The sequence below is a fragment of the Peromyscus maniculatus genome, chromosome X (genome assembly GCF_049852395.1).
Source record: "Peromyscus maniculatus bairdii isolate BWxNUB_F1_BW_parent chromosome X, HU_Pman_BW_mat_3.1, whole genome shotgun sequence".
Taxonomy (NCBI): Eukaryota; Metazoa; Chordata; class Mammalia; order Rodentia; family Cricetidae; genus Peromyscus; species Peromyscus maniculatus.
In genome coordinates, this window is record NC_134875.1 from 73,162,667 (window position 1) to 73,189,017 (window position 26,351).

At 35.3% G+C, this 26,351-nt stretch overlaps 1 protein-coding gene across 7 annotated transcripts in view; it reads right to left on the reverse strand.

Annotated features, from left to right (window-relative positions):
- The window catches only part of Dach2 (dachshund family transcription factor 2), a 497,078-nt gene that overhangs the window by 239,420 nt on the left and 231,307 nt on the right, over positions 1-26,351 (reverse strand). The window lies entirely within an intron of this gene.

Below are 26,351 nucleotides of genomic sequence, written 5' to 3' on the forward strand. Positions count from 1 at the left end.
TTTTTTCTGAAGTTCAATTTGTCAGCTACTACTGGAATATTTGTGTACTCAATAAACAAAATGAGGTACATAGTTGAAACTAACACAAATTCTTTGTGAAATACTTTAAGACTCTTGGCCTAACTACTTTGTCTCATTCAAATGACAACCAGAAGATGTTAACATGCATATAAAGATTCTAATGTACTTCTTAAATGTCCATAAACATATGTTACAAACATAAACACAAAAATTTATCCCTTAGTATTTCAAACTTTGAGAAAGATGAGTTAAATGTATCAGTAGTAGTAGCAAATAAAGATCCCTCATCTTTCTAATAACAATAAAATTACTTTGTTAGTAAATAAAAAAATCTAGTCTAGGTGTTCAATCAACTGTATGAAAACACTTAGAAGTCTTATTCAGAAATAAACAAAAAGTAACTAATACAAACAGGAAATTATGTATCACTTAAGAATATCCATTTAACTAAAGTTATGTTCCATTTTATAGAGTCTAGGTGTCTAAACTTAAGACAAATGCAGTAAAAGCAAAATTTTACTACATTTGATCTTATTTTAACTTTTATTTCCTATTGTGAATCAATTTTAAATCACAGGGACTGCTTTGCACCAACTATGTACCATCACAAATTTGAGATGCTTCTTAAAACGATTACAATTTTAAAATATTTCAGTGCTACTTTCAAGATATTTATGCAATTAAACATATTTTACATATGTATCATAATTAAACATTAAAATAGATGTTTCCAAACGGATTTTTCAAACATCTTTAATGATATTTATTCCTCCTCCCTCACTCTTTCTCTGTATTTCCCTCTCGAATGAAGGTATGCCTCTTTCAATGATAATATTACCCCCAGGAGATATAGACTATCTAACAAAAATCCAAGTAACCAAGAATAAGAAACAGCCCTTGAAGTCATTGGTAGTGGAAGTGCAAGAGGTCCCCAAACAGTAGTGGATATTGTTTTTGCCCTTGGTTGTCCCTTAAAATTTGAAGGTAAAACTCTATTGTTGAAAACACAGCATAAGTTGGGAAAAGGACTTGGAAGAATTATGCTGGAACTAATCTAGAATTTTTCATGAGGATTAGTTCTCATAGGATCTGAAAATGTTACTTAAGTTGCCAGTAGAGAACAACAATCAATAGTCCTGTTCTGCTGTAAAGCCTGTAAACCAGAATAATGGTCAGCCTGGAAAGATATATGCAAGGGTAAAATAGTGGCACTTATATCTCAGTGATAACCAACAGCAGTCTAATTAGACTAAAGTCCACAAAATAGTAGGGAATTCATACCAGGCACTGTAAACATACCTGTGCCTAGGGATGTCATGAACTCTAGAGGAGAACCTACTATTGCCTCTTTCCTAAACCAGCATCAGTTATATTTGCATTGTAAATATGTACCCTTATATACAGAGACAAATGTAGCGCTTACTACACACCAAAGTAGGTTTTTTTGCAACAGAGACAACTACAGAAAGTAACAACTTATCAACATTCAGAGAAGTGACCATACATTGTCCAAAACAATTAATATTTATATACAACAAAAACCCTAAAAGATAAGGCTCAGAGGGAAGCAGAAAGATTGTAAAGCACAGAGGATCATTTCATCTGCGATAGACCATATTACCTCCAAACCATGAAGTCACTACAACATAGTCAAATAAACATGACCTGAATAATCACAACATCAGCTGACATGCCATGTTGATGGGAGAAACCACACAGGGCCCTACCCATAGATGAAGAGCTACGGACAATTAAAGACTGTTGAGAAAGAGAAAGCCAGTTTTCTCCAAGGACAAGCCACATGACAGATTATGCAACTGTTGTGGATATCACTCTGTATGCTGTGAATATGTCGCTCTGATTTGGTTGATAAATAAGACAGGAAGTATAGTATAGGCAGGACAAGCAGAGAGGAGACTTCTGGAAACAGGAAGGCTGAGTCAGGAGACACTGCTAGTGACCGCCATGAGAAGCAAGATGTAAAGATACTGATAAGTCACGAGCCATGTAATAAGGTATAGATTTATAGAAATGGGTTAATTTACAATGTAAGAGCCAGCTAACAAGAAGCCTGAGCCATTAGGTCATACAGTTTTAATTAATATAAGTGTCTGTGTGTTTATTTGCATCTGAGCTGTTGCAGGCCTGGGGAAAACTGGAGAAAACTCCAGCTACACCCAATCTTATGTGGTTAGCCCTAAAAACCATATGAGAAACACTGATTGGACTCAGCACCTTTTATTTATAAATACACAATTATTGAAGAATAGGTCATGAATTTAAGAGAAAGTTGGTGGGTACAGAAAGAGTTGGAGGGGGAAGGAGGGGTATAAATTATGTAAATTCAGAATTCAGGTATGATGAAGATTTCAAAAATAATGACAAATAAAATATTTAAACACTAGTAGATAATCAGCTTGACTATCTGAAACTAAACACATCCACTAATTCATATACCCTAAGTAGATTAGCTCAAATAAATACCATGTGAAAGATAATAAAACAAACTAATTTCACATTAAATGAAAGCTTGACTTACAGGAAGTGGCATTTCTGACGGCTGAAGGCATAGAATTAATTTTGCCACTCCATAATTTTACTGATTCACTTGAGTGGCCAGAAGAGGACATTTTTCTGCCTGATTTCAGTGTAATCAAGTCACCTGTTCTGCAAAAGCTGGGGTCAAGTTAATTGCCCATTACTGAGCGCTGGGTGTGTGCAGAGAGTAACAAGAAGAGCAGCCTCTGGCATGCATGTGCAGAACCACTAAGCATTCGTGAGAGCAGGAATTAACACTTCCAAGTGCTTCATTGTCCTTTCCTTACCAGGTAAGATGTAATGCCCAAAGGTTTGCATCTCTTATGTCCTCATGTTACCTCCCAGTCCAATCACGAGTAATGGTGTGATTTCTTCCTTTCTTAACAGATTTCAAAACATATATGTAAAATCTACTAAAACTACACTAATTGTGCATTTTAAAAGAAACTACTATGTATCATATATATACATATATATATACTGTGTATCCTATATATATATACTATATATATATGGGTGAGAGTCTATACATTACAGCAATTTAAATATCTTCTAAAACTTGGTTAAAAAATGCTGTCATACAAACATATATTGAGCAAAGCAACACAACAAATGTCAAGGGTAGAGTGACAAAAAGAATAATTACTACACCGGGCCATGGTGGCACACGCCTTTAATCCCAGCACTCGGAAGGCAGAGCCAGGCGGATCTCTGTGAGTTCGAGGCCAGCCTGGGCTACCGAGTGAGTTCCAGGAAAGGCACAAAGCTACACAGAGAAACCCTGTCTCAAAAAAACCAAAAAAAAAAAAAAAAAAAAACAGAATATTTACTACTTACAAATCTGCATTTTAATACACAAAGGACTTTTGAAAATACATTTTTATTTATTGTCAAGATATTCCCTTGTTAATGAAATTAGAATTTTACCTAAGGAAATGAGCATTGTACATATTTAGTAATTTTATTGCATATATATGTAGCATATGCTGTTTTATACCATGTAGATGTATATTATATATGCTACATGGATATATATTATATCTCTCATTTTGACCCTATGATTTACATAATGGAGAACTGGTAAATATTAATTGGGCAATAAACAATTGGGTTGGAATGTGTGAGGTTTTGGCATTATTCTAACTTCTTAGTAAAACAAGTACATATATTCTGTGGCTCAAAGGCACACACACATTTTTTTTTTGCACTCTCAGGTTCAGTGGTTCCAGGCAAACAATACTAGAAAGGGATAATCACACAAGGATAAATTCCAGCAGGACTAATCATTAAAGAAATTAGAATGTGGCATTTTTCTATGAATTTATAAACTGCAAAGAGAAGTTCAGAAACATTTCCCCCAATGATCCAGTATTTGCAAAGTAGGAATTAAGGAGAATTGAGATGCAAGAAGATCTGTTCACCAGACTAAACACTGAATATTACCAGACTCAGGCTAACTCCCTGGTGTATTTTAGCAATTAAAATGTATAGCTAGTCAGACTACTCATAAATTATTACCATATTAATTGAGACATTCATGGAATAAATTCTTATGCAAATAGCTAAAAAGACAAGTATTATTAATTTCTACACCAATGACCACTATATCAGCCCATTTAAAGAAATTATGTATTCACAGACAATTTCATGCATGTATGCAATGTGTATTTTAATAATTTTCACACAATTTTTACTCACATTTAACAAAATAATTCACTCGTTTTTAAATGGGGATGTTAGGTATACGATCATGAAAAAAACGCAAAATTTACTTTGCCCAATTTAATAAGGTGAAGTAGAAATAGTTTTTCATTATATGACCTGTGAAATATCTGATTAAATATCTTCCTTTCCTTTCACAATTCACATTTTAGTCAGCTTTTGTTAATCATTCAATAAATTATTATGTAATATGTATATCTCTTTTTATATAAATGTCTCATTTTTAATTTAAATTGTAGATAGACAACTAAGAGAAAAATTATGGATAAACTTTCTCAGAATAGACTGAGAGTGGGAAGAAAATCCATTTACAAATAAGAAGACTCTAAATCACTTTAAAACCTTGACTTTAGTTACACTGTAAAGATAAAATGATGATCATGTTAAACTCTAGATTATCTGTGTTATTGAGTGAAGGGTGATTGAATTGTCAAGATAAATCTAATACTTTATTCATGCTTCAGGGACATTCTATTCCTTCTTCTACCTTACATGTGTACTGAAGAAGCAAACAAGCAGAAAAATAGACAAAGAGTAAGACAGAAGATTGTGGGACAAAATGTCCTACACATTCATTCATAAATCTATCTCTATTAACAAACACATTTTTAAAACTTATGTGGGTGGGTGCCTGCATGAATTTGTGTGCCCTATGTATGTAAAGGTATACACAGATGCCAGAAGAGGCTGTTGGTTCCCATGAAATGTGAATTACATGCAGTTGTGGGCCATGCAATATGGGTATATTACATGCCATTTTTAGCAATCCAGTATAGGTATATTAAAGGCAGTTGTGAGCCACTCATTGTGGGTATGGGGAACTTAACCCAGGTCATTAACAAGAGTTTCAAGTGCTTTTAACTATATCTCTATTCCCAAAATTTTAAATTGAAATAATGGTGCAATAATGGGTTGGTGATGAAGAATTCTTAGAAAAATATAAATACTCATAAATTTTTCAAATACCGATTTTCTATGAGTTCTTTGCAAATCATTTTTGGGGTAATAGTACAAGTTTTGTTGCCATCTCATAATATAAAATCCATGCATATGTAAGAGTTTCCAACCGATCTAACTCTGCAGAAGTCAAAGTCTCTTCTAAGACTCAGGGAAGTTTTTTTAACTTGCATCCTCTGGAAAATCACAAAAGAAGTGTTATACTTCCAATATAGAATGGCAAAGAATAAACATTGTCAATTCAAAGGGAGGGATGAGGTTTTCAAGGAATTCTGAATTTCCATATCCCTAGAAACATGCAGACAGATCATGGTGGCATCAGGTGGGCCTCAAAAATCTTGGGTAACCCTGCCCTTTCAATTCTGCTGCCTGCAGTATCTATAACATCTCTCTTCCACTGATTCTACTTAGTGCCTATAGTTTTCTTCAGTATGTATCCATTGTTCCTGGAATTTAGCATCCTGTACTCTGCATTGTAACTCTGGCTTCATCATCACAGCATCACACAATGGCCTCTCTGTGCCTAACTACAGGGACTCTTTATCATCCATGAATTATTGACCTCACACAGGTTTCTGGAACCATGACTTGGTGAGCATGTAAAACTACATAGACAATGCTTCCAAGTTCTGCTGCCAGCTTAATGTGGTAAAAGTTTTTGGTGATTTCAGTGTGCCTTGGTATCTAAATGTGAATAATACACCTTTTTGCAGTTGTTATCCTACTGGGAACCCTTTCAATGGCATTCTCAATTTTGGCTCTATCCTTGCAAATGAATTTGCATTTTGACAAGCTGAATCCCCTGGTGGGTGTAGTCTTGCCATCAGGGCATTTTCCTATTGTTCCTATAGGGTGTATGAGAGTTCTCCTTAAATATGTTAATCTTTTAGGCTGGGCAGTGTAGTGTATGCCTTTAATCCCAGCACTCAGGAGGCTGAGCCAGGCAGATCTCTGAGAGTTCAAGGCCAGCCTGCTCTACAGAACAAGATCAAGGACAGGCACCAAAACTATACAGAGAAACCCTGTCTCAAACCTGCCTCCGTTGAAAAACCATGTTAACCTTTTTATCATTACTTTTGGGGTTTCTTCAGCTATCTTATCTTCCCTTTAATCTTAGCCATGTGCCTTTCCTCATTAAACTGCACATTTCACATATTTTTGCTTTCTCTTGCAGTAGAGCTTACTGACTGATAGCAATAAGTAATAATCATGCCACTATCTGACTCTTTTGTACTATGTATCCTTTGTCTTCTGAGTCAAGATTCATGTAGCTAAGGTGGCACTGAACTTACTATTTGACCAAGGACACTAAGCAAACTCTGACAACAAAGTAGCCTATTACTTTTAAACTCAGTTTCATTCAAAATTTAAGAACACAGAATTCAGCCAGATTCTTTTATAGAATGTAGCACAAATGGCCTCTAGTACAATTCTCAATAAAATCTCTATTCCATTCTGAAACCATGATCGCAACATTCACTGCCAGCAATTTTCCTGTGGTTCTGGCCTCCTGGGCTATGAAAGTGGCCTGTTAAGCATTGCCTATAGTGCTATATGGCTTCTCCAGTCCACGTTATAAATTCTTTCAAAAAGAAATTTAGAAGGCCTGTATAAAATCTATATGGTTAGGATTATCACAACAATGATCCCACTTCTTGGAATCAAGTTTCTGTAACAGTTACTTTTCATGTCCCTGTGACAAAATACTAGACAGAAATAACTTATGGACAAATTTGCTTTCTTTGTTTTAGTTAAGTTTCGAACCCAGGACAAAGAGCTGAGATGTCTAATTAACATATCAAAGCTGGACCTGGATCCAGGTTCTCCCAGCATCCCTCAGTCCCTACCTATTATAGGATATGGCTGGCATTCCCTGCCCTCCACAATAAACTCTTCAGCCCAGGGGCTGGGCTTCCCTCCCCCCACAGTCTCTTCCCTATATTTTCCAGCCATTTTGGTTGCCTGCTCTCTTTGGACCTTTGGCCTCCTGGTTGCTGCACCTGATTCCCCTCTCTCTATTCTCCCTTCCTCTTCCCCTCTCCTCACATGGCCCACCTCAACCTGATCATGTCCACTCTGGACTCTCCCAGATATCCCTGCCTCTGGCTATGCTCTCCCATATATCTACAATAACTTTCTCCTCCACCATACCTGGTATGTTCTTTTCCTTTTTATTTCTTTTTTTCATTCAGTTTTAAAGTTTGAGGGTAAAATCCATCTTGGCAGTAAGAACATGAGCTATTTTCTATACAGTCAGAAATCAGCAAATTATGACTGCTAAGGCTTAGCTGTCTCCCTACTTTAATTCAGTCTGGGGTACTAGCTTACAGGTACCACACACATTCAAGGCATGTCTTTCCTCTTTAGTTCACCTTTCTGAAAATATCCTTACACACAGGAAGATGTGTTTCTCTAGGATCCAGTTGAGTTGATCATGAAAATTAATGATCATATTATTTTTTATTAAATAGAGATTCAACTAAGTTTAATATTATTAGTCTTTTTCCTTTTATATCAACTTTTAAATTAAAATCTTCCATTCACCAAATTAGGTGTCCAAATATTAGGCCCAGGAAACCTCTTATCTCTGTCTATTAAACAAACAGTTCACAGTTAACTAAATTCTATTACCTTTTATGCTACCTTAGTTGATTACATACTATTTTATGCACATTTATATTTAATACTGATATATTCAGTACTTTTAAAAGGAATTATGTTAGGAAATGGGACCTAGAGCTGGGAAGAATTCAGACATGTACCACAATAAGCCCATTAAGGAGGGATAAAATAAAAGGAACTATCACTGCAGTATAGATGAAAAGAAACAGCACAGAGATCAAAACTTTGTGGTATGGAGAACATAGTCTAAAACTACCAAATAGCATGCATTTTTCTCTAACTTCAAAATTCAATATAATAAAAACCAAAAGCTTGATACTGCTTTAGTGAACACTAATTTTAAAGAAAGAGGAAATCTGCTTTGCACATCAATGTTTCTGATTTATAGGTTTAACCAAACACTGTAATCATTATATTAGCACCCACAGTTTTGCAACACACAGCTTTTTCACAGGTAAGCATTTGGTCATGAATATTTCAGTCCCTCAGCTCATAAGGACAAAAAGTGAGAAATGATATTCATTATTAGATGGAAACTTTGTTTAGTTTTAACAATCCTGGATGCCAACCAGGCATCCCATCAGCGTTTGTAAACATATGGACTATTATTTCTCAAGCACAGTAGTTTCTGCTAATTTATTGCATTTTTATGTAGTGAAGACCCACATCTTTTCAGAGCCTGTCAAAAGAAGGAACAAAATATAGCTAACATTACACTAAAAACTACAACATAAAGCAAATATTTATCTAATTTGGAGTTTATAATTTTGAGACAAAGTGAATCAGCTCTACACTAATAAATAAATAAGTCTTGCTATATTCCAAATGACAATTATCAGTCCAGCAATTTACTTTTCAGATTAGCCGCCACAATTTGAATAGTTACTAAAAATATGAGTTTCCTAAATGTGACCATATAAGAGATCAAGCCACATGTCATCATTCTCCACAATTGACATTTGGGCTACTTGTCAATACATACAAATGTTGTTAAAAAGATAGATCTGAATGTGATAATGACTCTCATATGGGTTATATGAAAAATACTTTATTGGCACCATGGTTGTACTCTCTGTCAACAGATTCCTTAACACTTGATGTCTTATTTAGGGATATTCCTGGCATTTTATTTCTGATCATTTGCCAATTACAGACAGGTCACTATACATATTTGCAAAAACCTCATGATTTTCTTCAAAAATACAAAGAGGCCAATCAGGAAATATTTAAAAAGTACTTTAAAATGACAGTTATCAACTAATCTATAGCAGGAAAAAGTGATTCACATGAATTCTTCATATTCTAAGGAAAATAAATGAAATGATGAACCATTGAGATGGCTCAGTAGAGAAAGGTTGAGGCCAAGCCTGAATACTTGACAGTGATCCCTGACTCCCACAATATGTCTTCGGACTTCCACATACACGCCTTGGTATGTGCAATTCTTCCAGCATACTTGTACCTACACACATAAAAATAAATGTAATTTTTCATGAAATAATACTGTACTCAAATATAGATATTCAAAGATATATTCTGTTTGGTTTGTTTTACCTAACCATAAAATTCATTGAAAACATTTTCAGGTAGAGAAAAAAAACTGTGGTGATATTGTGTCCCCCAATATATTGTGCACCCTAAAAAACTATCTGGTATCAGAGAACAGAACAGCCACTAGATAGAAATAGAGGCCAGAAAATGGTGGCACACACCTTTAATCCTAGCACTTGAGATCTCATGTCTTGCTTGGGAAAGACACGGGCCTTTAGTCCCAGGAAGTGATTGCAGGAAGCAGAAAGGTATATAAGGCATGAGGAACAGGAACTAGAGCTGGTTAAGCTTTTAGGCTTTTGAGCAGCAGTTCAGTTGATCCATTTGGATCAGGACTCAGAGGCTTCCAGTTTGAGGAAACAGGATCAGCTGAGAAGTTGGCAAGGTGAGGTTGGATGTGGCTTGTTCTGTTTCCCTGATCTTTCAGCGTTCACCCCAACACCTAGCTCCGGGTTTGTTCTTAGTAATAAGACCTTTTTAAGATTCGTGCTACAATAAACTGCTTTATATCCATGATTTTATAATTATTCACAATTTTAATACATTATTCACATGTTTCCTAAACTTATGAAATCAAATAAAAACAGATTCATTATGAAATGAGTCAACTGTCATGAAGTATTTGTACCATGGATAAATTACCTTAAGCCGGACTTAACAAGTATATAATAATAGCAATAATAATGGCTGTACTTTTCTAAGTAATGCAACATGCTATTTATAGGCATACTCCATTTATTATTTACAACAAATCTAGGAAGCTGATTTTTGTCATCTTCATTTCACATATGAGCAAAGTCATGAAAAAGGGGGAAATTAATATGTTCAGGATTATTTACTTAGTTGTAAAACTATTTATCTGTCTCACATACAATGGTACTCACTTGTCTATGTAAAAGTCTTTCAACATGTGATTGAGAGAACATTTAACATGCAATCAGAAGTCACATATCGATTTTGATTCCATTTCATCATGAATTCTTGAAACTTACATTTAACTTTTTTCTAGGTCTCTGGTTTTTATTCAGCCAAATGTTGAGCTAAATAATATTTTTTTATCTACCTATAAAAATTTCATGTGGAAATATCACCAAAGTTCTTTAAAATCTCTAAAGTGTAATGCACATTTAAGAACATGAGTGTCACAACCAATAGAAAGATAGCAATCTCAGCTTCTAGGCCATAGTCCTTGGGCTCGAACTAGCTTGTGTGAGCTGTCTCTGTGGTTTTGCCCATCATGATCTTGACCCCTCTTGCTCCTATAATCCCTCCTCCCTCTCTTTGACTGGACTCCAGGAGTTCTGCCCAGTGCTTGGCTTTGGGTTTCTGCATCAGCTTCCATAATTCAGACACTCTCTCTACCAGTGCTAGGAGTCTTAGATGGAGACATCCTGTGGATTCCTGCATGGGACCAAACTAGGCTCTCTGAATGTGGGTGAAAGTTGTGTGACTTGATCTGTTCATAGGGCCCCTGGCAATGGGACCAGGACTTATCCTAGGTACTGATTTTTTAGAGCCCATTCCCTATGATGGGATGCCTTACTCAGCCTTGATTTAGGAAGAAAGGGCTTGGTCCTGCCACAACTTGGTATGCCAGCCTGTGTTGCTACCCAAGGGAGGCCTTACCCCCTCTGAGGAATGTTTGGGGGTTGGGGGGTGAGCAGGAGAAGAAGAGAGAGAGGGAACAGTGGTTGGTAAGCAAAATAATAAAAATTCTTAAATAGAAAATAAATAAAAAGAAAGACAACAGTCTCAAGCTATATATTGAAAGTGGAATGATGATGCCCTCAAAGTGATGGGGGAATGTCTTTTTGTATGCTGTGAAAATATGTTGCTCTGATTGGTTGACAAATAAAGCTGCTTGGCCAATAATGAGGCAGAATATGGTTAGGCGGGACATTCTAACTAGAAAGGAAGAAGTTGAAAGGCAGAACAGAGAGGCCACTGTCAGCTGCTGTCATGAAAAGCAAGATATAAAGATAATGGTATGCCACGAGGCACATGGCAAAGTATAGATTTATAGAAATGGGTTAATTTAAGATGTAAGATTTAGCTAGCGAGAAGCCTGAGCCAATAGGCCATAGAGTTCATAATTAATATAAGCTTCTGTGTGTTCATTTGGATCTGAGCAGCTGCAGGACGTGAGGATGCAGGAGCTGGGTAGGCACAGGAAAACTTTCAGTTACATCAAAGTATAGTTCTAGAGCCCATTGTCACACAGAGGGTTCTGGCTAATCTTATCCACAAAACAAAGACATGAAATTTTGCAAAGATATTTGTAGAGAGCGGGAGAGATAGGTAGGGAGTAGGAAGAAGATTAGAGAGACTGAGAGTAAACAATAAGTTGTGTACATGTAGAAACTGTCAAATAATAAATTTAATTATGGCTGTTTTTAAAATTCAGATAAATAAAAGATAACATCAAATGAAACACATGATGAGTAAAGAGTTACAGCTTCTAGAAATTATTTCAACAACTTCACTGACTACACTATGCCTTTAAAGAACTCAACCTTATGTCTTTGGTAAATTTATTAACCCTCTAAAATCTTCAGATATTTCTGTCTTGTGATTATCCATTTGATCTTAAGCATTAAAATGCTCTCTTTTATTGGATTTTCAAAATTAGCACAAATCTATCTTCATATTGGGAGACTATAGTCATTTAGTGAGTTACAGTACAAAAAGAACATATTAGAAGCCTAAGGTTATGCAACAGTAATAAGAGTTCAAGCCAAGGGAGGTATTTGGAGTATGAGTAGAATACTACAGATTATGAAATTTGCATGAAGTGTGGGGTTGCTCACTTGCCTTCTCTATGTCTCTCATATTGGGTTGTGCTAGTACAGAAAAAAAATGCACAAAAAAATTCTGAAGGACATTCCTAAAATCCTGAACTTTCAAGATCCCAGTATTTTGAACAAAAGAATTTTCATTTCCATATAAATAACCCACTCTCAATTATTCAGTTCAAATGGTAAAAAGGAAAAGACCAAACTTGGTAATGAAATGAGAAGCTGTAAAATACCCATATTGTCATAAATAGAACATTAAAACTGATTCTGGTGAGGTTTCTAGGAATATCGCCTGAGTTATATAAGTGGCCATGACTAAAATTTGGGGAGTAATGTGGATAGTAAAGAAAACTCTGCTGAGCAGTACAAATGAAATGAAGAATGAGGTATTTGAAAGTAAACTAAAGATTACCTTTGTTATGAAATGGCAAAGTACTTTAGTGATATATTTGCATGTCCAAGGCCCTGTGGAAGGCAGAAATTGAAAGTGAAGGTCTAAAATTACTGGTAGTAGAAATTTTAAGTGACAAATGATTCAAGTCACTGTAGGACATGTTTACCCACATATGCTGACATGTGAGAAGAAAAATTAATTTATAGATAAAATTTATAATTGAAAGGATTAAAAACAAAGGGAGATCATAATGTATGTGTCTTTGAATACGGTATCTTGTCTTGGGACCCTTTCTGCATCTCCACTCCATGTTAAACAAGAAATGTTCCTATTGTATTTCCACACACTTCTCCCACCATGATATTCTGCCTAAGCACTCATTGGTCCACAAACAGTGAGGCGAAATGAGTTGAAATCTCTGAAACCATGAGTCAAAATATCCTCTTCTTCCACTTTTTATCCTATCATGTATTTTTGTCATAACAACAGAAAAACACTCTCTGTCTTTCTCAATCCATCATATATAGGCAATCACTCACAATTTCAATTTTTCATCTAATTTAAAATGTTATTATAAATTGATTTTCACATATTATTGGCAATCTATGAAAACATTACCCTCTTTTCTTACCCTGACTTCAGTTTAATACTCAGAAGTATTCTACATAGTCCATTTCAATTGCATTTATTAAAGTTATTTTTAGATAACCTTATAGAGCTGCATCTGAGGCACTGGGTTTTCTTTCATTTAAATTCTTCTCTGTTGAGTTGTACAAGTAGCACTACTAAACATAAAAACATATATCATCAACGTTGGAATGTCAACTACTTTTCACATTATGCAGGTCTGTTTAGGTATCACATTGTGTACATTTCATGGTACCTTCTCTGTCTAGTCTAGAAGATACTGTCTCACAGCATGTGTCCCATTCATCTGGCTCTTATAGAGATGGGGGATCTCTCACAGGGTCACACCCCTAGAAGAAAAGTTATAAGCTCTCAACTGCTACAGAGAGAGATATTCAGTGTTCTCCAGGGATAAGTCCTTTGATAGATTATTCAATCCAAAGTGATCAACCCTAAATACACGCACGCACACATGAAACACTAGATGGACTCACTACATTATATATATGAATATACATAAGAATAAAAGCTAAAGAAAATGTCAAGAGTTTGATAAAGAATGAGGGTGAGGACATGAGAGAAATGTGAGTATGGAATGTAGCTCTATGGTACAACTCTTATTGAGAATGCAAAAGGCCCTGTGTTCAAACCTGCAACAACAAGAAAATTAAGTAAACATAACTGAACAAGGTGATACGTAACTGTTATTCTAGCCATTTTTAGGCTAAGATATATAATAATATAATACTTATGATGTGCTTAGGGCTAGCTTGAGCTGTACAGTGAGTTCTAAATCAAATGGGACTACTCTGTCTCAAAGAAAACTTCTAGGAACTTTTTTTTTTTACTTTGTATTATCATGTAAGAAGCAGATTTTACTAATCTGGATTAATAGAAAAATTACTCCTTGGACACATGCAAATATAAATTGAGAGGACTATATAAGAATACTCTGAGACAGAAAAAAGAAGCATGCATTAATGGCATTTATGTGCATATGTGTAAACTTAGCCATGTGTATGGACTTGTATGTGCACACATATGTGAGGCAATAGATCAGTGTTGGGTCTCTTGCTCAATCAATCACCCTTCACCTTATTTTTTGAGGCATGATCTCTCTCACTGATTTTCTGGCTAGCAAACAAAATAAGGGTTCCCCTTCTTTCTACTTTACCAGAGCTGCAATACGAAGAACAGATCACAATGCTTGCCTTTCTGTAAACATGTATTTAGGGACTGAACTGAGATTCTTGCTTGAACGGCAAGCAATCTACCAACTGACTCATAACATTTTTAATATCAGTGTTTGAGTATCATTTTGACTCTTGCATGGGTACAAAATATTTTTAAAAATAAGCAGTTGTTACAAAATAAATATGTTGCCATAAGAACTTTCAAGAGTTTGCCTTATATTGAATATAAATTTAAATGAGTTCAAAACATTACTCAAAATATACACATTGCAAGAAGACATATCAAAAATTTTCACCACTGCCACTACAATAACTAACACCTATACCTTAATCCTTGATTAATAATGAAGACATGATATATTGCATAATCTGAATTTTAGAGGTATTTTCCAAGTATAAAAAGTGATTTTTGTTAGTCATTTTTCCAATATGCAAATGATAGCCATAAGTGTTAAATATTATTACCTTTTACCCCTTTAATGCAAAATGACAAAATAAATTTTGTTCTGCAGGATTCATTGGATGAATAACAATTCATTTTGTTTAACATCTATGTAGAAGATTGTATCACAAACCCAATGGCATGTTTTATTATACTGAGTTATTTCAGTACAGCCATCCTCTTTGCCCAATAAATCAAAGTACTTAACAAGGCAGCTTGTTATATGTCAAGTGTTTCATACAACATCAAGCTTTATTATGATTTTTAAACATATTCTTTATTGATTAGAAAAAAGAAAACCAACACAAAAAACAGACACTGGCAAAATAATGGGAAAAGAGTAGGTGAAGAATTGTGTATTTCATTTCATATAGATGTTTATGGTGGGGGGAAAGTATTTAAAATTGGTACTTAGAGACAAAAACATCATTCTATATTCCCACAGACTTAGCATAAAACTATGATTTTTTTTTCTGTGATCTCTCACTTGGGGGTGGCTTCAGGATCAATCAGATGGAAAGCAGAGCACAGTGGGATTCCCACCACATTGACAGTGTTTAGGCATCAGTGATCCTCTCAATATGGGAGGAAACTGCTGTGGAGTAGCATGGCAGTGGGACAACTAGATTTTGGCAATACTTGTAGCTTTCATGAACTTAAGCATTAATTCATTAACCATCTATACTAAAGTAATTCACCCAAAAAACTGCCATACACAACAATTTTAACTGTTAATTTTCTCTGTGTGAAAAGTAGTTTCAGACATTCAGAAGATATATAATTTTTTACATCTTGCAAGAAAAAATATATGTACACACAGTAGCATTAATTATCAACTAGTTTATACAAGCTATCCTGCACTGTCAACCACTACAATAATCATCAAAAAATAAATCAACATTGTTTGAGTATAAAGAACATGATCACTAGCAATTAATTAGCTATATTGTTTCCAGGATTACCTATGTCTGAAACAACAGATATTTGATTTCTCGTAATAGAAAGAGAGAGAGAGAGAGAGAGAGAGAGAGAGAGAGAGAGAGAGAGAGAGAGAAAGAAAGAAAGAAAGAAAGAAAGAAAGAAAGAAAGAAAGAAAGAAAGAAAGAAAGAAAGAAAGAAAGAAAGAAAGAAAGAAAGAAAGAAAGAAAGAAGTTCCAGTATGACCCTGGGGTTTTATAATTGAAAATTTCAAAGTGCATTTTCTTTCTTAAGAGATCATTCAAGGTATTTGAACTTCATAATAAAAGAAGTCTGGGCTTTGAAATAGGTACCGCATGTCTTAGGATTTCAGTGATTTAGGGAATGTTTCTGAACTTCTTGAAAACTCATTTTCTTCACTCATTACTTACAAATAATAACAGTGTGAACTCAAGAAATAGGATAGACTTCAGTGGTAGAATCTGTTAGAATCTTGTTAGATCTTTAGCAACAAAGTAATAAAAATTAAAAATATCAATCCCCTAATATATCTAAGAGTATTAAATAAGAATTTAAAACACTTCTTTTTAAATGTAAACTTAAGGTATGAGTGTGTGAGTGTGTGTGTGTGTGTGTGTGTGTGTGTGTGTGTGTGTGTGTCTGTGTGTGTTATTAAATGGGACATAACAAATGTGAGAATGTTTATAAAGTATTACAGAGATTATTGTTAATATGTTGCCATATAATCATTATAATCTAAAATGTATTTAATTTCCAAGTCTTCCCCCACTCTACATCAGAAATAAGCTGTGATTTTTGTTCTATTAGCCACCCATGAAGAGACAAAAATATTTTCAAAAGCCTAAAAATTGGTATTTTAGTTTGAAATATTATGCTACCCATACAAATATGCACTGAGATATTAACAGAGAAATGGAAAACTAAGAAACAAAATAACAAATATAAAGAACTTCTTAATATGAATCAGGGATATTTGAGCCTGTTATTGAGCAGAGAAACTAGAAACTCAAACTATTGTCAACATCCTACACTAAATTAAATATTCACAATTAAACACAAAACCTGATACTCTGAAACTACTAGAAGGAAGAAATAGAGAACACTCTTGAATTCAGTCATACAGTAAATGGCTTCCAGAACAGGACTTTGATAGCACAGTCATTAAAACCGGCAATTGACAAATGGGACCATGTGAAGCTAAAATGCTTCTGTATGTCCAAGGACACCATCACTCCAGTGAATAGCCTATAGAATTAAAAAAAAATAACTACCAACCATACATCTGTTAGTTTCTGGAATATACAAAGAATTCAACAAAATAAACAACATAATTATAAATGAAGCAGGGAAGTAAGAAAAAAGTTCTCAAAGTTGAAATACAAATGGCTGATACACATTTTTTTTAAATTCTTAGCCATTAGTTTAATGCAAAAAAGAAACTATTTTGAGGATTTCATCTTGCCTGAGTCAAGATGGCCAAAAGGAAAATGTGTGCGTGTGTGTGTGTGTGTGTGTGTGTGTGTGTGTGTGTGAATGTGTATGTCTCTCTTATTGTCTCAGTGCATTTTATAAATGTAGCTATAATATTCTAATCTATAATACCAAATTTTTCAGCTTTTGACAGTATTTTTGTCTTTTCATGGGTGCTTCATAGGAAAAAAATCACAGCTTATTTATGATGCAGAGTGAGGGGAGATTTGGAAGTTAAACACATCTTAGATGATGATGTTGTAGAAGATGATGAAGATTACAATGCTTATGTGGCAACATATTAACAATAATCTCTGTAATATTTTATTAATGTTTTCTCTCTCTCCATGTAAATATATATGACTTATATTGGCCTAGATGTGGGAAAGAAGGAACACTTACTATTGCTGGGCTTGCAAATTGGTCCAACCACTATGGTAACTGGTGTGGCTATTCCTCAAAAGGCTGAGAATACACCTATCATAAGAACCAGCAATATCATCTTTGGGAATAGTTCCAAAAGAATCTGTACGTTACTACAGAAAAACCTGTTTATCTGTGTTCAATGCTTCTCTATTCACAATATCCAGGAAATGGAAAAAAAACTAGATGCCCATAGATTAATTAATAGACAATAAAGATATGGTACATTTATACAGTTGAATACTATTGAGCTATTAAGAAAAGCAAAATTACAAAATTTATAAGCAAATTGATGGAACTAGGAACAAACAACCTTAGTGAGAGAACACAAACCCCAAAAGAAAACATCCCATGTTTGCCCTAATTTTTGAAAGACATATTTTAAACTTTAGATATATGCATTTCATTGGAATACCAGATGGAGCTTTCAGGGAATGGGAAATAGAATGCAGTATTACAAAGGTGGAAGGGGAAAAAATAAAATAAGAAGGATTAAATGGGTGAGGTATAGGAGGACATAATAAAGAAAAGAATGTGGAGAAGAATAACACTGAAGGCATTTTTGAAAAGCCATAGGGAAATCAACTATTATTGAAGACTGCTGAAATATATACATATATAAAAAGTTTAAATGAAATTACACTGTAATGAGTGCAACGCCCCCAAGTAGATACCATATGCTACTAAATGCAAAACTCACTACCAGGAATAGTTTACCTTGTTTTGAGTTGTTGGCCAGTATTGTCTCATAGAATATTACAAATATTACAGGTTATCAACAATGCTATTGATTATCTTCTAGAATTTGACAGTAAGACACTATTGCTTAACATGCCATATAATTGAATCATAGTTCATTGAGAAATCTACCTGTACTCAACTGGAAGCTTCATCCTTACTGTCTAGATTTCATAGTTCTGGAAGGTCTTATACACACTACTAGAAGACAAAAATCCTAATCGGTCTTACTCAACTGTAAGCCCTGAAAGCTGCAATAATGTCCTCTTTACAAAATATACTGGTGCAATAGTGGCACACATCTTATGAAAGCAACCATTAATTGTATTTAGATGTTGTAATTTAATTTAGACATTGTAAATGAGAAAAGCTTGTACTTTTATTCTGTTATATAGACATAGCCTTAAAATGACTCCTAATTAACTATTGATATAACTGTTGATGAGTGCACGCTTCAGTCCTTATAAAAGAAGCATACTTTTTGTGAGAGACAACAATTGAAACAGAGACCTACAACTGGTAATCGTAAACATTACAGCTCAGATGAAAAGTTATCCTGGCAGCTGGAAGCCAAGGAATACCACAAAGTCACACCACACAACAAACCTCCCACATAAATTTATTGGGAGAGAAAAAACAGGAGGGTGGCTACCTCTGCTTAAGCAAGAAACAGCAGCAAACTGAACCAGATAGAGGGCTTATATAGAGCTTCTTTGGAAGGGGGTGGAACTTTTCAGGTTGGAGCTTTCCAAGGTGGAGATTGGTGGGATTTCATGTCCAGAGTTTGGGCTTTTTGCTCTGCTTGGTGGAGCCAGGGTCTAGCAGTTAGGACAGTTACAGTATTCTGTGGGGGGAACCTGGCAGTTAGGGGTCCTAGGGGAGGGGCCTGGCCACTCCTGTGCAGGGTGGGGGCAGGGCCTAGCAGTTAGGAAAATTAGACTATTCTGTGGTTGGAAACTGGCAGTTAGAGGTCCTCAGGGGAGGGCCTGGCCACTGGAGTCGCTCAAGGGGCTTACAGTAATGACACAAAGTAGGATATTTCAGAGTGCTTGGCCTTGAACCAGATACTATATCACAAGTCTCTTATCAAAGCTCAAGGATCTAAGAGAAAGAAGAGACAGAAAAATGCCCAATATTATAGAACCAGAGATAGCTCAAGGAAGTTGACTTCAAGGAAGCTCTTCTCCTGACCAAACAAGGCAGACAGACATATAAACTTAGAGTGATTGAGACAGTACATACAGTGATTGAGACAGTATGACTAAGACCAGTACATGCTTAAGCAAGACAAAATTCCAGCATAGAAAAAGGGATGTAGGCATGAACTCCCACTAGTAGCTGGAATGTTATTGGCAATTGATTGCTTATAGGAGAGGGAAAGTTTGATTACTTCAATGATGGGACATTTTGTAAACTAACCACATTCCAGAGCATTTCCTATGCCCGGGCTAACGCAAATGGATTTAATGAGCTTGAAAAAAAAGAAGGGGAAGAGAACATGAAGTTTGGTAGACAAAATGATGAAAGGGCATCTGAAGGGGATAGTGGAGGGAATGAATATGACCCAAATATCCATTATATGAAGTTGTCAAGGAATGAATACAATTACTATTTAAAAATTCATAATTGGAAAGTCCAGCTTTTGCTAGGATAATGGTTCTTTGCAAATACACAAGATACAAAGAAAATTCAGTGAAGTAAGGGAAAATATTTAGTGCTTATATAACATTTATCATAATTTTAATACTGCTTATTGAAAAACCCAATACAAATACATGCTTTAAATCTGTCATCACATCAAAAATATTGGTTTGATTTGCTTAGATTGTGTTTATACTTTTCTTCTAATATTCAGGATAGAATATTATGAGTATGTATCTTTATGACTGGTTCTTAGCTTCAAAATTTAATGAGTGTGAAAAAATATTCATTCCAATGATGTAATCAGGCTAACTAGAAAATGAGAATGGCACCATACTATCAAAGCTAGTCATAATTCTTCTCATGTGGGTTGAGTGTTGAATTTACTATTGTAGGCATAGTTCTTTGTAGAATTAATTCCATGGGGATTTGTATGGCAGCTGATGTTCAATAAATATTTTGTCATAATATATCAAGATGGCAAAAAACAAAACAAACTAAATATTCGACCACCATTTCAGGAGTGAATATAAGAATTCCATCAGAATCACTTTATTACTTCCTTGTAAGTTGTCAGTGTAAATCTCTCTCAGGCATGTTTCCACATCTGTCTTTTTGAAAGACTTCATAATCTGTGAAGAAAGGAGTAGTCATCCTCCAGGAAATTGAAAGTTACAAAGATCAAGAAATGCAAAAGTCATTTTAAGAGATTGGACTTCTTTTTTGTTCTTGTACATGACAATTCTTGTTTAGAAAAATACGTTATTTGTATGAATGCTCTGTCAGGGGTTGAAATATGGATTATATAAGAGTAAGAGAATATATATATATATATATATATATATATATATATATATATATAAAATATGTGATAATATCAGTAGTTCAATTACATGACACTAAAATGTAGTTAAACTTCATCATTCAAAGATGACTACGGAAATGTCAAGGTGGAATTTGAGGAAAACAATAGCTCACAAAATAAATTTTAGTGTTTTTTATGCTTTCTTATACTGTTTAATATAGAACAAATTGTTCAATAGATATATGGTCAATGAAATAATATCATATAGACCTATGTATTTCTATTTATCTATATCTGTTTTGACACCATATCTATATTTTCTATGTTTACATAGGTATATCACCTAAATGAATATATGCCACTGTTTTAGAGAAAATAGAGCTATAGTAATAAAAAACTGCATGGAATTGGCATAAAAAGAGACATGTTGATGAATGGAATAAAATTGAAGATCCAAACATAAATCAACACACTTATATACACCTGAGTTTTGATAAAGAACACAAAAATACACACTGGAAAAAAAGACAGCATCTTCAACAAATGGTGCTGGTCACACTGGATGGTTGAATATGGAAAATTACAAATATTTCCATACTTATCACCCTGCACAAAACTCAAGTCCAATTGGATCAAAAAGCCTCAATATAAAACAGATCTACTGAACCTGATAGAAAAGAAAGTGGGGAATAGCCTTGAACTCATCAGCACAGGTGACAAGTTCCTAAGCAGAGCACTGACAGCACAGACACTAAGACCAACAATTAATAAATGGGACCTCATGAAACTGAAAAGCTTCTGTAAGGAAAAGGACACAATCAAAAAGACAAATTGGCAGCCTTCAGAATGTGAAAAGGTTTTCACCAACTCCACATCTTATAGAAGGCTAATATCCAAAATATAAAAAGAACTCCACCTGATGTCTAGTTTCTTGAGTTCTGTAGGCTGCCAATTGGTGAAAAAGAGGAGGATTTGTGTGAATGAGAATTGTTGAGACCAAGGTTGGATAAAGCACAGGGACAAATAGCCAAACGAATGGAAACACATGAACTATGAACCAATAGCTGAGGAGCCCCCAACTGGATCAGGCCCTCTGGATAAGTGAGACAGTTGATTAGCTTGATCTGTTTGGGAGGCATCCAGACAGTGGGACCGGGTCCTGTCCTCAGTGCATGAGTTGGCTGTTTGGAACCTGGGGCTTATGCAGGGACACTTGCAGCCTGGGAGGAGGGGACTGGACCTGCCTGAATTGAATCTACCAGGTTGAACTCAATCCTCAGGGGAATCTTTGCCCTGGAGGAGATGGGAATGGGGGGTGGGCTGGGGGAAGGCGGAGAGGGGGAGAACAAAGGAATCCACGGCTGATATGTAAAATTAAATTAAATTATAAAATAAAAAATAAAAGAAAGAAACTAGACATCAGCAAACCAATTAATCCAATTAAAAATGGGGTACAAATCTAAACAGAATTTTCAGCAGAGGAATCTCAAATAGCAGGGAAACAATTAAAAGAAATTTTTAACATCCTTAGCCATCAGGGAAATGAAAATCAAAATGACACTGAGATTCCATCTTACACCTGTCAGAATGGCTAAGATCCAAAACACAAGTGACAGCTCATTCTGATGAGGATGTGGAGCAAGAAGAACACTCCTCCATTGCTAGGGGGAGTAAAAATTGTATAGCCATTTTGGAAATCAATATGTCACTATCTCAGAAAATTGGGAATCAGTCTACCTCAAGACCCAGCTATACCACTTTTGGGGATATACACAAAGGATGCTCAATCATACCACAAGGACTCTTGCTCAACTATGTTCATAGCAGCTTTATTCATAATAGCCAGAAACTGGAAACAACCTAGATGTCCTTCTACCAAAGAAAGGATAAAGGAAATGTGGTACATTTATGCAATGGAGTATTACCTAGCTGTAAAAAAATAAATAAATGAAAATTTCAGGCAAATGGATGGAACTAGAAAAAAAAAATCATCCTGAGTGAGGTAACCCAGATCCAGAGAGACAAACATGTTATGTCCTAACTTATAAGTGGATATTAGCTATAAAGTAAAAGATAGCCATGCTATAATCCACAGACTCAGAGAGACTAAGTAACAAGGGGGGCTGGGGGTTTGGTGCACATGAATCTCCCTGGGAAGAGAAAATAGAACAGATTTTGTAGGTAGACTGGAAACTGGTGGGGATGGGAACAGGGGTGATCATGTAGGGGACAAAGGAATGGAGGGACAGAGTATGGGGAGAGACTACTGGAATTTGGGGGAGGGGGGTATTTGTGCAGCAATGTGGAAAACTCCTTGAAATCTATCAGGGTGATCCTACCGAAGACTCCTAGTAATGGAGGATATGTAGTCTGAATAGGCCATCTTCTGTAATCAAGGAAGGCTTCCAGTAGTGGGACTAGAACACCAACCCAGATACAAAAACTTTGACTTACAACCTGTCCTTCCTATAAGATGTGCTGGAGCAATGGTGGCTCAGAACTTGTGAGAATGGGCAAACAGTGACTGGTCTTATTTGAAGCCCACTCCAGGAAAAAGATCCTATGTCTGACACTATCTGGATGGCCAGGAATCTGAAGCAGGATGACTCAGAGACCTAGGATATAACTAAACATGATTCCTAATGATATTCTGCTTTACTCCTATATGAGTTACTAGTCCAATCATCAGAGAGTCTTCATTCAGCAGCCAATGGAAGCATAAACAGACACCCACAGCCAAACACTAGTTGGAGCTCAGGAAAACCTGCAGAAGAGGGAGGATCAAGGATTGTAAGAGCCATAGGAGTAGGAAATATCAGGATAACATGGACCACAGAATCAAATAACCAGAGCTCATAGGGGCTCACGGAGACTGAAGCAGCAATCACGGAGCATACATGGGGTTGTGCTAGGTCCTCTGCACAACCCCATGTATGCTTGTAGTTGTTTAGCGTGGGGATGTGTGGGACTACTAACAGTGGGAGTTGGGATGTCTCCGACTGTTTGGCTGCTCTTGAGACACTTTTCCTCCTACTGTATTGTCCCATACAGGCTTGAAATGAGGGTCTATGCCTAGTTTTATTGCATCTTGTTATGATGTGTCTGTTGATATCCCTGGGAGGCCTGCTCTTTTCTAATGGGAAATGGATGAGCAGTGAATCTGGGGAAGGAAGAGAGGTGACAGGGGAGACTGGGAAGGGAGCAGGGAAGGGAGGGTGTGGTTGGGATGTATTGTATGAGAGATTAACTTTAAAAAGAAGCAAATAATATTTTTTTCTGTTTAAAAAAAGTAAAAAAACAAAAAATAAAATAATATAAAGAGGAATAGACCTTGGATTCTATGTTCAAACACAAAGACCAATCTTCAGTAATTATATGCTTATAATTTTTATTAAATATTTTGCTAAAATGATTTTAGGTACATAGTACTTTCTGTTGCTGGTGGGCTTCTCTCTAGGTTCCACCAAGCCCCGCAGCCCCATAATCCACATATAAAATAATCACTCAGACACTTATATTACTTATAAACTGTATGGCCGTGGCAGGCTTCTTGCTAACTGTTCTTATATCTTAAATTAACCCATTTCTATAAATCTATACCTTGCCACGTGGCTAGTGGCTTACCGGCATCTTTACATGTTGCTTGTCCTGGCGGTGGCTGCAGTGTCTCTCCCCCCTTCTTCCTGTTTCCCCAATTCTCCTCTCTCCTTGTCCCGCCTATACTTCCTGCCTGGTCACTGGCCATTAGTGTTTTATTTATATAGAATGATATCCACAGCAACTTTCCATTTCAAGTATATTATTAAAAGACTCTTTTTACATAGTGTAAGGTGGCAAGATAGTCACTCTGTACCACAAGTTGGCCTCAAATTCATGGCAAAATATGTTCCTCACATCTCAAATATTGAAATTGCAGGTACATGTCAGAGTGCCCACCTAAACTCCAAGCACTGTAATATGTCTATATACACTTTCTCTCACACAAAAACATATTTTAAATATTCAATTTGGTAAATTAAATAAGGTATTTTTATTAGTAATAGACACCTCAGCATAGTCATTACCTAAATTATTATAAAATCTGAACAAGTTAAAGTTTAAATTAATCAACTTTCTTATTTATGGGAAATGTAACCCAGAGGAAATAAGCATCTGTAAATTAAAAGAAAAGTACAAATCACAGAAACAAAAGAAATTCACATACAATAGACAATATTATGTCATATTGTGCAAATAAAGAAGTACAACCTGTCTTGTATTACACCCATCTTTAAAGATTTATATGCCAATCGAAGTCCAAAAACTATTTTTAAATAAATCAAATCTAATAATGATGTCTTAAAAAGTTCTTATTTTTTACAAATATTCATATTATGTAACTACATTATACAAACATAAATGAAAATGACTAAAAATTACAATATCTGAAAGCAAACATGATTATAATTATCATTTTGTATGTATTTTAAAATGCAGTTTAATGCTATAAATTTAGAAAATAATAATACAAATAAATGCAATAAAAATCTCTTCCCGAAGTAAACATAGCAGAGCTTAAAATACTGCTAGCCACATATGACACCAAAACAGTAGTTAAAAATAAATAACATTTCAATTGTGTGTAATTTGTGCATGGATATATAATGTTGTATTGAAATAAAAAATATTCAGAGATAAAAGAACCAGAAACAATAAAGTATTTCACAAAATAAAAAAAAAAATCAGAGAGTAGTGGAAGGAAAATTTAATAGCCACACTAATATCAAGTAAACTACAAGCAATTAAGATGCTGATTTGTGGAGTCCCGTCCCAATGTATATAACTACAAAACGTTACTGCACATAAGACTCAAGGAACATTATAGTAGAAGGGGTAGAAAGAATGTAAGAGCCGGGCAGCCATGGTGCACACCTTTAATCCCAGCACACAGGAAGCAGATTCAGGTGGAGCTCTGTGAGTTTGAGGCCAGCCTGGTCTACAGAGTGAGATCCAGGACAAGCACCAAAACTACACAGAGAAACCCTGTCTCAAAAACAAACAAACAAACAAAAAACCCAAAAACAACAAAAAAAGACTCTAAGAGCTAGAGTATCAGAGAGTACTCTGTGAAATTGTATTTCCTAATAACAGCAGAAGCTACACCTATAAGGTCTCACCAACTTGACTGCTTAGCACATGAGCTGAACAAGGGCAACAATAGATATATGAATGTGGACTGGGAAAGTCCAACAGAACCTACACAAAAATCCACAGGCAACTAAAGTATGTTGAAAGGAAGAGAAATCGTCTTCTTCAGGGAAGAGCGCACCAATTAGCTATCTGATACCAAATGTTCAGCCATGAAAACATAAATACTTCTTATACTATATAGGCTGAGTATGATGTGTGTGTGTGTGTGTGTGTGTGTGTGTGTGTGTGTGTGACAACAATTAATAAAAAGAGAAACAATGATTTTCAAAGAAAGCAATACACA